This window comes from Pseudorca crassidens, chromosome 5 (genome assembly GCF_039906515.1).
Source record: "Pseudorca crassidens isolate mPseCra1 chromosome 5, mPseCra1.hap1, whole genome shotgun sequence".
NCBI classification, from domain to species: Eukaryota; Metazoa; Chordata; class Mammalia; order Artiodactyla; family Delphinidae; genus Pseudorca; species Pseudorca crassidens.
Genome location: NC_090300.1, coordinates 22,038,488 through 22,052,429, shown reverse-complemented (window position 1 = coordinate 22,052,429; position 13,942 = coordinate 22,038,488). Strand labels below are relative to the sequence as shown.

The following is a 13,942-nucleotide window of genomic DNA, read 5'->3' as shown; positions in this document are numbered from 1 at the left end:
GTAAGGTAAAGGAGTACTAGAGGGAAGAAACTTTACCTCAGGTAGCCTAAAGGAAGAAATCAGGTAGCTCGTAAGGATTTACCCTTATTGATAAACACTTAAAAGTGTTTCTGCCTCAATGAAGAAAATACTTAAATGTAGTTAACAAATGAGAGTAACAGTTGCTAGGTGCACCATCTCCTTGAGTCAGCTTGTCCTTCCTCATGATAGCACCAATATTTAAAGAGAAATGAATAAGGAAAGTAGTATACATGAATTATTAACTTAAAATGGATGTCTGAGTAAGTTTATGTCTTTTTCTAGATACTTGATGATTTCAGTTAAGTCTTTATAGTGATTACTTACATCTATTTACATCTAGTTTCACAGTTGTTGCATTAAAACGTTCTTGTTAAATAACCTCAAGTATTTTGTGTTAGAAAAGGCATCCAATATTTCCTGTCATTGTGAGATTTCATTTTTGAAGTTAGGAGTAGATCAGAACTAAACTACTCCTATGACACGATTTGTTTTGTTTCGCTCATGCTCCAGGAAGCTTGGATATATCATTAACATCCACTTGTTAACCCAAATTGTAAAAACTCAGGTTTCAGAATTTGGATAATCTAGTTTTTGAATGCTCGGTGCTAATGACTTTTTAAAAATCTTTTTATTGAAGTATATTTTGTATCAGAAAAGTCCACCATTCATAATTGTACAGCTCAAACTGAACACATCTGTGTGACTAGCACCCAGATCAAGATACAGTAGTATAAGCTCTTCATGACCCCTTCGTGCCCCCTTCCTATTATTTCCCTCCTCTATCTTAATTTGCAGTAAGTGGAATCATACACTATGTATTTTGTGTCTATCCTCTTTTATCCAGTATTATGTTTGAGGTTCATCTATATGTTTCTGCATAGTGGATCTGAACTACATAATTTTAAGAATCACCATGGTGGGTTACTTGTTAGAGATTTTTACTGGTTAAATGTTGTCTCCTAATAATTATACTCTAAGTACCTTGAGGATATAAGCCCAAACTGTTATGTAACCACACCAAATATATTTCCTAACAATTTGTACCTAGTACTTACATAATTTATTATCTGATTATATTTTGACCAATTTCAGTTAAGGGTATCTAGTAGAGGGTAATCAGAGATGCTAAAAATTAGAGGAAAAGTTTTTAATGGCCTGTCATCTTTTTAGGACTGGATCTCAGATTTAGATGAAAACCTAAGAACATGCTTATAAAATGTTCAGATGACGTTAAAGCAGGAAGTCATAGCTATTATTGGATGAAAGCATTTGTGAATTTAACAGTCTAAAGTATGTGCAGCAGTTGAGAAAGTGAAAGAACATGTATGTAAATTCAGGGAGGTTGAAACTTAAGTTGAATAGGTAGAGTAAAAAGTACCTAGATACTGGTTGGCTGCATTTTACAGTAATTGGTTAGCAAGTGACAAGCCTGCTACAAAAGCTAATGTAATTTGAGGCAATATTTATCTAACTAAAATGAATAGGAAAAGATGGTGACAGACCTATTGTACTCCATTTCTATAGGATAGTTACTCTAAATACAAAGCTAACTAGAAAATCTACTTTCTTTATATTCCACCTGGACAGCCAGGTGGGTGTTTCAAGAGGCAGGCTTGAGCTTACTTTCTGAAAGGAGATGGGCCCCCAGGGAAATAGTCTTGCCAATCACTAGAAATAATAAAGCTGTCATCCTATTAATCAGGAATGTTTGACTTTGAGGTTTAGAACCAATTACTTTCAAAATCCCTATGTGTGGAGTTTTATTGCCCCACCACTTAATTCTAAAGGAAAAAAGAAAAGAGGTAAGAAAAGTTTTGAAATTGATCTACTTTACTTCTGTTTTGTCTTTGTTGCCCATGATTTTAAGAAAACCTCAAAGAGCTGTGAATTTGCTTAAGGAATGGAAGGCTAACAAACTATTCTCTATTAGGGAAGAATTCCCATGTCAGAGACAATTAAGCGGTGGCCACAAATTGGGAAACCAATGGTTGGGTAGAATTTGGTCGTGCAGAGTGAAAGGACCAAGGAAAAGGCACCTTCCAGTTAGGGGAAATAGTGTGCACTACTGTGGAAGTACAGGGCATATGTGATAAGGATGGTTAAATTTGATTGGTGCATAAAACATTTGAAGACAACAGAGAAGAAATGGTGGATTGGGTAGAGATCAAAGATATTAGAAGGGTAATGAAGGCCTGAATTAGGCAATGGAGATAAGGAAAGAATGGTTATCAGAAGGTTAGAATTAAAGAATTTTGCTACTGATTGGATATGATAGGGAAGCAGTCAAATTTGACTCCAACGTGTCAGACCTAATTGAGGGAATGGTGGTACCATTAGGAAGTATTAGTGAAATAGTTGGTTTGGGAAGGAGAAAATAGTGATGAGATTTTGTTTTGAGTCGAAGAGCCAGTGGAAAGTCAAGGTGGAAGTAAATACTCAGGGTACAGCTTTAGCTGCAGACTTGCAGCTTGGTAGAGAAGTTAAGGCTAGAAGAGATTGAAGAATCTTTTATTTATTTGTTTGTTTGTTTATATTATTTTATTTTAGAGTTCAAGCTTTAGGAAAGGCTAACATTTCCTAGGAACAGAGTAGGGGAAAAGGGTCAAGCCAGGACCTTGGGCAGCACTACCTACATTTAGAGAACAGCAGAAACTTTGAAGAAGATAAGTGGTCTTAGAGACTAGAAGATTCTAAGAATATTATTTCCTAACCAAAAAGAAGGGAAAATCTTTGAATCTCTGTTTTGAAAAAATTTTAAATTTTCAATAATCTTACCAAGTTCAACATTTGTTAACATTTAGTCATACTTGCTTTATCATCCTAATATTATTTAGGAACCATTTAAGAGTAACTTCAGATAGCATGTCTATTAACCCCAAAATACTTTAGCATATGTTTCCTATCACGTAAAAAGTAGTATAATTACCAAATTCAGATTTGTTAGACTATTATCTAATATGTAACATACAGTTCATATTCACATTTTTGCCAGTTGTCCCAATAATGTCATTCATGACCATTTTTTACCTGATCCAAGAGCCTAAACAAGATCACAGATTACATTTAATTATGAAACACCTATCTTTTTTCCTCCTGTCTTATATAAATAAATAAGTACTTCACTTCTATTAGCCTCCTGTAAGATTGTTTAAATATTCACCAATAAAGGAAGTGCTAATGTTCTGGATGAAATACTGGGAAAAAATGCATCTGCTTAACTAGTCTGTATTATAGGGGCTGGGGAGAAGAGAGAGGAAAGGAAGTACTGCCTAAAATCCAGCTAAAACAACTACTGGGATTAGAGAAGTTTTTAAGAGGAGTCTTTTATTTCTCAAAGTTTAGTAGGGGGGTGGCAAGAGAAGAACATGTGGATATTAATGTGGGTATATCCCTTAGAACAGAAATTGAGGTATATTCTTGTACTAGTTTTTTCTGTACTGTGATTTTTATACATATGTATTAAATTGGGATTTTAATTATCTTGAGTTGAGAAAAAGTAGTATAACTTAAAGACATTTTTACTCACCACTTGGGTTCACAAAGTATGTGACTGCTATCCTTTATGGTTTGTTGTATTCTCCTAGTTTTATTGTGATAGTTGCCTAAGGTGGATTGTCTGCTGCCAGATTTCTAACCATAGATCTGTATCTCATTGTTTGAAGTGGTGTTTCAGTGGATCCTAAGCATTTCTTCTCCTCTTAGCTTTTCTGTGGCTAGCTGAAATGGGACACCTGACATGCTGATATTATTTTCAGCACATGACTGGGCTTCAGAATTGGTGATGAGAAATTATTAACTGCTCATCCACTGTTACATGCTTCTGTTCATGTGCTTACCACCTTCTTCTTTAGTTAGTAAATTTTCTCTACATAAGTCACCACAGCCTACCTACTCTGAGAGGTCTTGATAATTATTTTCAGGATGAAATTTGAGAAACAATTAAAAAACTCGGAAATAAGGTCTCTTTGTTATTGTTGTATTTTAACTTTTCACCAGATGGGTTTTAAGTAAACCAGGCCTTTGAACAGAACAGAAACGTGTGTGTATAATTTGCTAAACCCATCTTATTTTTTTCCTGAAGAATCTAGAACTCTAGCAAAGCTTTTTAAGAGAAGACTCTTACTGAACTTGTTCAGATGAGAAGGAAATTTAAATATAGCCTGAAATTATTGAACCAGAACAAACATATAACATCTGTTTGGGGTTTTTTTCCATTCTAGTTCTTCAACAATTTAAAAGTATGAACTCATACCTCTTCTATGTATTTAAACCTGCAGATAGTTTTGGCAGCCTATTGAGAAGAAAGAAATATTAAGTGGAATTATTTTAATATTTTGTTTTCATTAAGATTTGGGTTGATAGGTAGTTAGATGAGAGAAATGACTGACTGTATTCTAGCTGACATTCTTTGTGTGTGTGTGTGCACTTGTACTAATATTCTAAATCACGCAAATCAGGAAATGTGTTAGATTTTTGTGATGGATATAGAGCATTTAAATGCATTTGCTTACCAGAAATTAGCTTCTGTGTTTAGGCTTCACTTGACAACTTCTAAAATTTTTTCCACATTTGACAAGTAAATTTAAATAGGTGGTAATAATTTAGAATGTGTATTCATTGATAAATATCCTCAAGAAATAACGTTTTTATGCTGTTTTGTTTCCTGGTTATTGTCAAAGTTTGAAGATCCTCGGTGATAAATACTAAAAAATTTGGAAGGTGCTCATTGTATTTTTTTCGTTTTTTTTTTTTTTTTTTTTTTTTGCGGTATATGGGCCTCTCACTGTTGTGGCCTCTCCCGCTGGGGAGCACAGCCGCTCCCCAGCATGTGGGATCTTCCCGGACCAGGGCACGAACCCGTGTCCCCTGCATCGGCAGGCGGACTCTCAACCACTGCGCCACCAGGGAAGCCCTTTTTTCGGTTTTTAATTGTGATATTTGGCCCAGAAATAGTGGTGCTGTAACCTGTATCCTGGAAGCCAAAAACATCTTTCTATTAATACATGTCTACTAGTGGTAATATCAAGATAAAGAAGGTATTCTCTTTCTAGACCTACACACTATTAGAAGGAGAACAGGAAGGGAAAAAGAGTTGTTGTGTCTGACTAATCCCACTCATGTTCACAGTGACTATTAACCATTAATCTTCAGAAAATTTCTGTCTTTATTTACAGCAGCTGTTTCTTAGATATTGCTAACTTAGTCCAGAAAATGCTGCTAAATGTATGTCTGGGATGGTCATAGCGTAGTTTGTTTCAAGAAATTAGACGTTAACTCTTACGCGTAACACGTGTTGATATTTAAAATTTTAAGAACAGTTACATTTCTTTTATGTTAACTGTTGTTATAACAAGAGCTCGAAGTCAAATATATAGCTCTGTGTTATTAACAAAGCCTGCAGGACCTTATTGCATATATTTGAGTAACACACAACTTGCTTCTGCTTACTTTGTTTTTCCATTTTTATCTTCTCCCACCCCCAATTTCAATTTCCTTTTTTTTTCTTCTTTTTTTTGGTCTCCTCTCTATAAGCTGTTTCTACTCCTTTTGAAAGAAAGAAGAGTATGAATCATTTGTGAATAAACATGATCTGTTAAAAAATATCTATCACTATCTTGTTAGAGCTCTTTTTCAAAGCTGCATTAATGAAATTCTTGCCTATCTTTCACCAGTAGGTGCATTTGATACAATACATAAAATGCTAAACATCTTTTTTTTTAAGTTTTTAACATAACTGATCATTGTCTTAAATTATATCTTGGCTCAACCACAGGTACAAGTTTCCTATAATTGTGTATGTCTTTTTATATGTGAGTTTCTTGGAACACTGTGTCAGTGTTCTTATTCTGTTAGGTACGTTTGGGCTAATTTTTTCCCATAAGTTTATCTTTGATATTTCTAGCCTCATTTCTCCAATACATATGGAAAGACTATATGTAATTATCAGGGGCATGCAGGGTTGCCCCATTTTCCCCTTTTCACCATTAAACAATAAGTTTTTCTGACTTTTACAGAAGCAAGCATTGATCTATATGATGTCTAAGAATTCTCAAAACAGTGTAGTAAACTTATTAAAGAAATGTGTTTTACGCTTTGAAAGTGAAATTTTGTACCAAAAGAAGCTAAGCACATTCATTCAAATAGCAAGTTCCTTTAGGAACTCTTAGGTATAGGTTTGTCTGATTTCACATATCTGTTTTCAAATAATGACTTGGAAATTGCAAGTCATCTACCTCTTTGCCCCTGTGCTCACTCTTTTGTTCTATTAATATAAGTTTGCCATAAAATAAGCTAAATAATGGTAAACTTAAGCCTAGTTATTGCTGGACTATACTATAAGAACTTTCAATAGCACATTCTCAGTTAAATGGGATTTTTTTTCCTCAGCAATTAAAGAAGAATGAAATGATATCTATAGGAAATGTTCAAGATTTGTTTTTGATAGCAATCTTGCCAGAGATTCAAGATTATGATTGATATATTAGAACAGCTTTCTAAATAAATATTCATTTTTAGGAGAATTCTAATTTTAAGTTAAATTTTAAAGGATATCTAATTAATCTTAACTCTGTTACTCATCCACAAGCACTTCAGTTACTCAGTTTTATTTCAGATTTTTAATAAGGATTTCCTACATGTTGGAATTTAGTGATTGAAACTCTTCAGTTGTGAGCCTTTTACTCGGTAACAGCTAATTTTGAAAATGCATGCTCGGGAAAAATTTGATACAGAAGTTTTACATACTTTCAGTGTATACAGCTCTTACGTCCTAAATTTCCTATACATTTGTATGGTGCACACACCCTTAAAATTATCTTTTTTATAAGCATCACAGTAAAATAACTAAGTCTACTTTATATGGCTGGTTTAATTCTGTCTTCCAAAGATTTTTTTTTCCAGGCATTTATCATAACAGTGCTTGTTGTTGGCTGGTCCTTTAACAAAGGACCAAGTAGTCTGCCCTTTAAATGACTAGTTCATCAAAGCCTTACAGACAAGCAAATTACCAGCATTACTGATAGATATATCTCAGGAAGCATTTACTTTGCTAAATAAGTATTGTATCTTCTCATGAGACTTGTCCCTCAAAAGAGTAAATCATTAAAGTGTCTTCTTTTGTTTTTTAAATTATGGTAGTATTTTGGTTGATAGGAGACAAGAGTTGCATAAAAACTTTCTAAAAACATTTTGGTAATAATGTTGATGAAATCACCACAACCCTAAACTATTATTTATCCAAATAAATATGGATTTTTGCCTTCACCAGGTGATTATTGTCTTTTCATAGCCCAGCCTTATAATGTAGTTGTGTGGTTTTATTGAAGTCAAATGTGTTGTGAGATTACATTTGGAAAGATTATATTTGTAAATTGGAAAAATTCTAATAGATCTTCGGATTGTATAGAAGACTTTTAAATGACCGTGTGTGTTTAATAGAAAATTTCCATTAAAAGTTAAAATGTATAACAACGTAACTCCATCCCCCTGTATTTGGGTCATATATCTCTGGAGAGATGGCTGCAGAGTTTCCTTTACAATGCTGTCTTTGAGTTTTCTATCGGTTTGCACATATTAGTCTTCTTGAATAAGGGCCTCCTCCTTTCCCCTTCCCCCTTACCCCATTATGCCATTTTATTTAGGGGGTTAATGTAGGTAAAAATATGCCCATAAATATGAGGGTTGCCTTTTCTGTGGATTACTGGCAACTAAAAATATAAATCAGCATTCTTATCAAACAGAAAATGTTATTAATATTACCTTCCAGCGATTAAAATAGGTGCCCAATTGAAAGCTTTGTAAAAAAATTTAATAAATGTAAGATTGTATTCTTAAGGAAGTAAGTTTTACCATTATTAAATCCTCCTACCCCCAGTTTTCTTCCATGCCCATACGCAGATGAGCAGTAGGATTACTCCTGAATAGGATACATTGTTATATCTATTATATAAAACACATAATAAAATTTCATTCTTTCCATCATGTTCTCTGATTTTAAAATTGGGGATGATAGAGATAGACTAGGATTTAGGTGTAAAAATTGAATGCTGTCTTGAGCATTTAAATGAATGATATAGATTATTACTGATCCAGCCACCTGTGCTGTATAAGTCTAGAAATTCATATATGGATGTGGACCAAACAGTAGAACTCAAGTGCCATTCTGCAGGACTACAAAGCTGTCTATACCAAGTTATGGTGTTAAATCATAATTTCTGGATCATGATCTTAAACCTTTGATTGGTTCCATTTCTACTTGACTCTTTACTAACAAGTATTCTGATGGCCTCAAAGTCCATGTTATTTAAAGTTTGAAGTATCCATATCAAATATGAAATTATTTTACATTAAAATACTTAAGTACAAAATATCAGTTGTGTAATCATGGTAAAACATACAACTTTGCTATAAAAGATTTCTAAAGGCTATTTGATTAAAACACTTATTTACTTAAACTCTTTGCTAGAATTTTTTTTAGAATTCAGCATCGGAGGAGGAATGTGACATAATAATGATCGAAAGCCGAAAGTTTAAAAGTTGTGATGCCCTCACATGGTTGGAGGGTTATTCTAGCTTCTAAGGACTGAATGTTGTCCACAAGAGTGTCTCATCAGGTCATAAATTGGTAAGACTTAATGGATTAGATTTTATGTATTATACCTGATGTTATTGTATTGAGATGAATATTTATGAGCAAACTGAGCACATTGTATAACTTAAGAGTATAGTATTAAATATATAAGTTAAAACTTGGAGTTTTAAATACTTGGAGTATGTAATTCTTTCAGAGTCTCATGAGGCTCAAGACCCTGTCTTTGCAGTGGTGTTTAATAATCAGTTTAAAAAATAAAGTGACATCCTATATTATAGTAAGATTATTTAAATATTGCTATTGCATCTGCTGTAGATGCTTACAGTATAGTTAGGGGCCCCATATACCTTCTAGTTAATATCCCAAGAGATATTTGAGAAATAATATATTAATCTTTTATTTTTATAAAAAAATTTTCATCCATTTTCTCCATGAAATATAATTTAAATAGTTTTATTACTTGTGGGATTTTATTTTTCTCAATAAAAGACATTTTTCCTGCTGTCTCTAAAAATAAAAGCCAAAGAAATTGTCTCAATTCCTAGTTGAGAACACCTAAGATGACAATATCAAATGAAAATGATATATTTGAAGTCAATATACATTTTTTGTGTGCCCTGAAAAACTTTCAGAACTGTATTCTGCTTAGAAAGCAAAAATTTTCAAATTTGTTTTGTATACCTTCTTATTTTGCTTTGTTTTACACAGCTGTATTTTGTAGGGGGACTCTCAAAATAATACAGTTTAGATTAGGATAATACTGTTTAGATTAGGATATCATAATCTTCAACCTGATCATCATATTTTGTGTATGAAGAAAAAGAATCTGGGTTAAGTTATACTTCCAAGGTTACACAGAAAATATTAGAATTAATATTTTCATTAAAATATGGTGCACATATCCTGCAAGTCTATCAAAGTTATTTGAAAGTATCATCTAAATAGGCTACAATATCTATTTCTGACCTTATTCTTAACCAGAGATGTTATTCTCTTATACACACACATACCCGTTCTGTCTTTTGAATAATATTCTAAATTGTTTCAGATAATAGTATTCCATGACTTCGTGTTGATCATATTCTGTATATAAACTTAAGGTTCTTAAACCAGTAATAACAATCAATGGTATTTTGGAAGGAAATACAACAAAACTGTTGTCCCTTATTCTATATATATTTTTCATTTTTATTTTTTTATTTTGTACAATATATCCGTAAAACTTTGGTAGTTAGGAAAATACGTTCTGATTTCTTTAGTAGGATATCCATATTTAGTAGTCAGTGGGTGGCCTTCAGGGGATCCTGAAGCCTGTGGAATTTTGGATAGAACTTTATGTATGTTTTCAGTGGAAAGTTCAGAGTATTTGCCAGGTTTTCAAAAACAGTTGAGTAACATTGCTAGTGAATGTTTGTGTCTAAAGGACAAGCCTTGTTAGACACCCAAGTATGTGACTTATGAAGAAAGTTTTTAATGAATACACTGATCTGTTAACTCCTACTGATATTTTTCCAAGGCTAGTTTATTATAAGTGACCATTAGACTGATAGAACAAATCAGAGCCTAATTTCTTTTAGTTTAGAACTTGCATTCTGTCCGTCTCTGTACTCAAGTGTTGATTGGATTTCTCCACAGAGTAGTTGCTTTTTTTTGCTACTTAGTGGTTACTGTGTGTCAGGGACTGCTAAGTAGAAATACTTAGCATGATACCATAGTAAGTATTTTTGACATGTTATCTCATTTAATGTTCACAGCAGTTGTATAGATACTATCAATAGCCTCAGTTTATAGAGAAGAAAATTGAAAGCCTGGAGAGATTAAGTAACTTTTTCGGGTCACATAGCCATTAAGTGGTAGAACTAGGATTCAAATCTAGCTTTCTAAGTGGAGCCTGGGCTCTCAATTGATATGCAGGTATAGAGAGTAACCCTGGAAAACTTGAAGGATAAGATAAGGGAAAATTTCATGTTGTATGAAGATGTGAATACATAAATTTGATTTCCTTTGAACTTAAGTATTAATAGCAATGGGTCATCCTCATTATAAAACCATCTTTTAAAGCACTTGCCAAAAAATAAATTTGGTAAGTTGCTTACTGTCTAAAATCATTTATTGTATTGTAAAATAACCCATTCAAATTTAATGCTTATAATTATAAGCAAGTATATATGTATTAGGAAAGTTTTAGTACTTACTAGAATAGTATTGTACTAACTGTAACCATTAAGGAATTCACCCTTTAATATTTAGGATTTATAAATAGCAAACACTGGAAGCAGTTTAAAAAGCTACTTCAAGCCGCGAATGTTTCTTGGGATAGGGACATGAATCACATGAAAAACCCCCTACTAAACCACATCACATTTGCCCTTAGTTGTGAATAATTCTATAAAGAAACCTCTTTTATGTCTACTTTTAAAACATTTTTGCAGCAAAATTTATTTGGGGGGGGGTGGATTTTATTGAGCACCTACTTTGTGCAAATCCTTTTCATTGGTTTAATTTTATCCTCAGATGAGCTCCAAACCTTATAACCTTTTCCCTGTTTTTAAGTGTTTATAATAAAGTTCCTGAGTCTAAATATGGCTTAAAGGTAAATCTACAATAAAAGTACTGCTTAAAACAAAAACAAGTAAAACTATAAGAATTTTTTTTCTTCAGTTAAATTGAAGTAGACTGCAGGTCAAGTATAAACTTGATTGAAAATATACAAACAACATAATAGGTCATCAGAATATGAGAATCCTGTATTAAAAGTCCCCTTTCAGATAACATATTTCTACCCCAGCTTTTTTAGTAGTAATATATGTACCCTTTCAAAATTAAGCTATGGAAGTTTGGGAAATAGAATAAGAACAGTTACACCTAATCCATGTTTTAGCACAATTGCTGTCTCAGTGTTTACAGATTTTGAGCACATATGCATGGATATTAATAGTTGCAATCATGGTTAAGTAGCTTTTAAATAGTTTTTAGTGTTCCAGATATTTGTCCATTTGTACAAAGCTTATACTGATATATATAAGTTTTGAATTTTGGACTGATATTTCGACAACTGTGAAACCGTCCTTTCCAGTTTTTCTTCCTATCTCTCTGGTTGTTTCTTCTCAGTCCCCTTGGCAGACTTTTCCTTTCTTTTTGTCCTTTCAAGTATTATTGGTGTACTCAGGATGGTGTCCAGACCCACTCTTCACATTCTTTATCATGCTAAGAGCATATAGATGGCTTTGGATGTCCTCTGTATGCTGTAGGAAGCCATGTATATGCACCTGGCACTCAAACTCATTACCTGTGCATCTGTCCTTACGTTCAAATTTCCCTGATTTTTCACAGCCAACTTTCATAGCTATCTGATCTTTCATAACCAGTTAATGACAAAGTGCTGCCATGTCTACCTCCTGAGTATTTCTTCAGCATATTCATCTCTCTCATCATCTATTCAGGGCACAGTCCTTTATTAATTGGAATTGCAACAAACTTCTAACTGGTGTTCATTATTTGAGTTTTCCTGCTGTTCTTTTTACTTGGAACATTTGTGTGTGTGTATCCTTTTCTTCTCCACCCAACTGTGGCACTTCCTCTACTAAGCATTTTTCCTTGACCCTAGATCTTGATTATATGCTCCCAAAACACCCTCTATAATCTTGCCCTGTCTGAGCATTTATCACATCTCTGACTTGTCTGTCTCTTTCATTAAATTGTAAACTCTGGGATTATGTTTATTTGATAGTGTATTCCTTAAAAAGCAAGAGTCAGCTGTAAAAAGTAAGTCACCTAACTCCTAAGTCAATATTCTTTGAGTATTTTATGACATTCAGATTTAGGCCGCTATACCTAACTAATACAGATTACATAGTTAACGTATTAAGTGCTTACCATGTGCCAGACATTCATGTGTTATCTCACTGAATCCTAGCATCTGGTCCTATTATTATCCTTTGAAGAGGCTAAATAACTTGTGTGAGGTCATATCGTAAAAATGATGGAGTTGGGATTCAAACCTGGGTATGACTCCAGAGCCAAAGCCCTTTTATTTGATACCACCTCCGAGTTTATCCTCTGAGTCTAGAATTATAAATCTGAGTTGGAGGGGAATTTAATGGTCATTTATTCCAACCACTTGTCTCATACTTGAATCATGTCTGCAACACACCTTCCAAGTTTTCATCTAGCCTTTGAACACCTCCAGTGATGTTTATCTTAGCATCCTGGTCTTCTTTCTTTTTCCATTTCATGTTTAAACCTTTTATAAACCCTTCCTGTACAGCAGAGAATCTAAAATGTGAAGCAGAAAAATATCTTGCCATCACTTAAAGATTTAGGAAAGAGATTAGGTTCATGTAAAAATGTAAGCTGCAGTACAGTCTATGGAAACACTGAACCGAGCATATTCTCTAGTTATTCTGTTAGTTTTCATATCTGCTATAATCAAGAATATGGGTTCTAGTTCATGGCCTTAAGTCATCGGTTTTAGTTCTAAAGCTCTTTTTCAAAATGGATAAGGAGACATTGCTTAACATCTTAGAGATCGCAAGGATGTTTCCCCTCTTCGAAATTATTGATTCTAGTGATGATGTAAGAGTTTCATGGGACTCCTTTATATGTGCTTTGATCCACCAGTGTAAAAAGAGTGAAGTACTTCTGAATTTCTTCAGAATCCTGGATCTAGTTCACTTAGAACTTTTACTTGTTCATGACACATACTCAAAGGCATGACAGTTTGAGTTGTCTTCTTTCTCTGACTTGACCAAACCGGCAAGTCTTTGGTCTCCTCTTTCCACTTTCAGGATAGCTGTTGGTTTCTTTTACTTTTTCCCTAGATTCAGTTCTGTCTGTCTATAGAGAATGATATTGGGGAATACCCCATAGATGGATATTTATGAAGTGTGATTATATAATTAAGCCTTCACTAGATTTACAAAAAGATTTTCCCCTGAATCCATGATTCTAATGTAAAAAGACGTTTGTCAAGATTTTTATCCAAAAGATCATTGAGTTTTTAAAGTCCGCTTTATTTTCCACAAAGTCTACTATGACTTTGTCATCACCATGTTCCATACATGGAACTGCTAAGTTTCAGTGGCATAATTTTGTCAGAAGTAACCTGAAAATCCATAGAGCTCTGACTTTTCTTTTCCTCAAACTTAGACAGTTTCTCTACTTACTTCAGTTGCCTATATTATATAAAAAAATGTTATACTTTCTTCCTTCTCAGTGAGAAACAGTCAATCAGATGCTTTCATCATAAAAAGGTTTATTGGCTTTTTATTTAAGCTGAGTTTGTCAAGGAGAGGAAAAAAACAAATTCTCAGGAGGTCTTCCCATTTTCAC

General features: G+C 33.5%; 1 protein-coding gene across 3 annotated transcripts in view; it reads left to right on the top strand.

Annotated features, from left to right (window-relative positions):
- The window catches only part of TSC22D2 (TSC22 domain family member 2), a 50,962-nt gene that overhangs the window by 19,400 nt on the left and 17,620 nt on the right, over positions 1 to 13,942 (top strand). The window contains exon 2 of one of the 3 annotated variants that reach the window (XR_010943444.1): positions 8,486 to 8,644. The exons of the other annotated variants lie outside the window; for them this stretch is intronic. The gene's annotated coding sequence lies outside the window, so the exon portion shown is untranslated. The remainder of the gene's footprint in view (positions 1 to 8,485; positions 8,645 to 13,942) is intronic. 3 annotated transcript variants of the gene reach the window in all.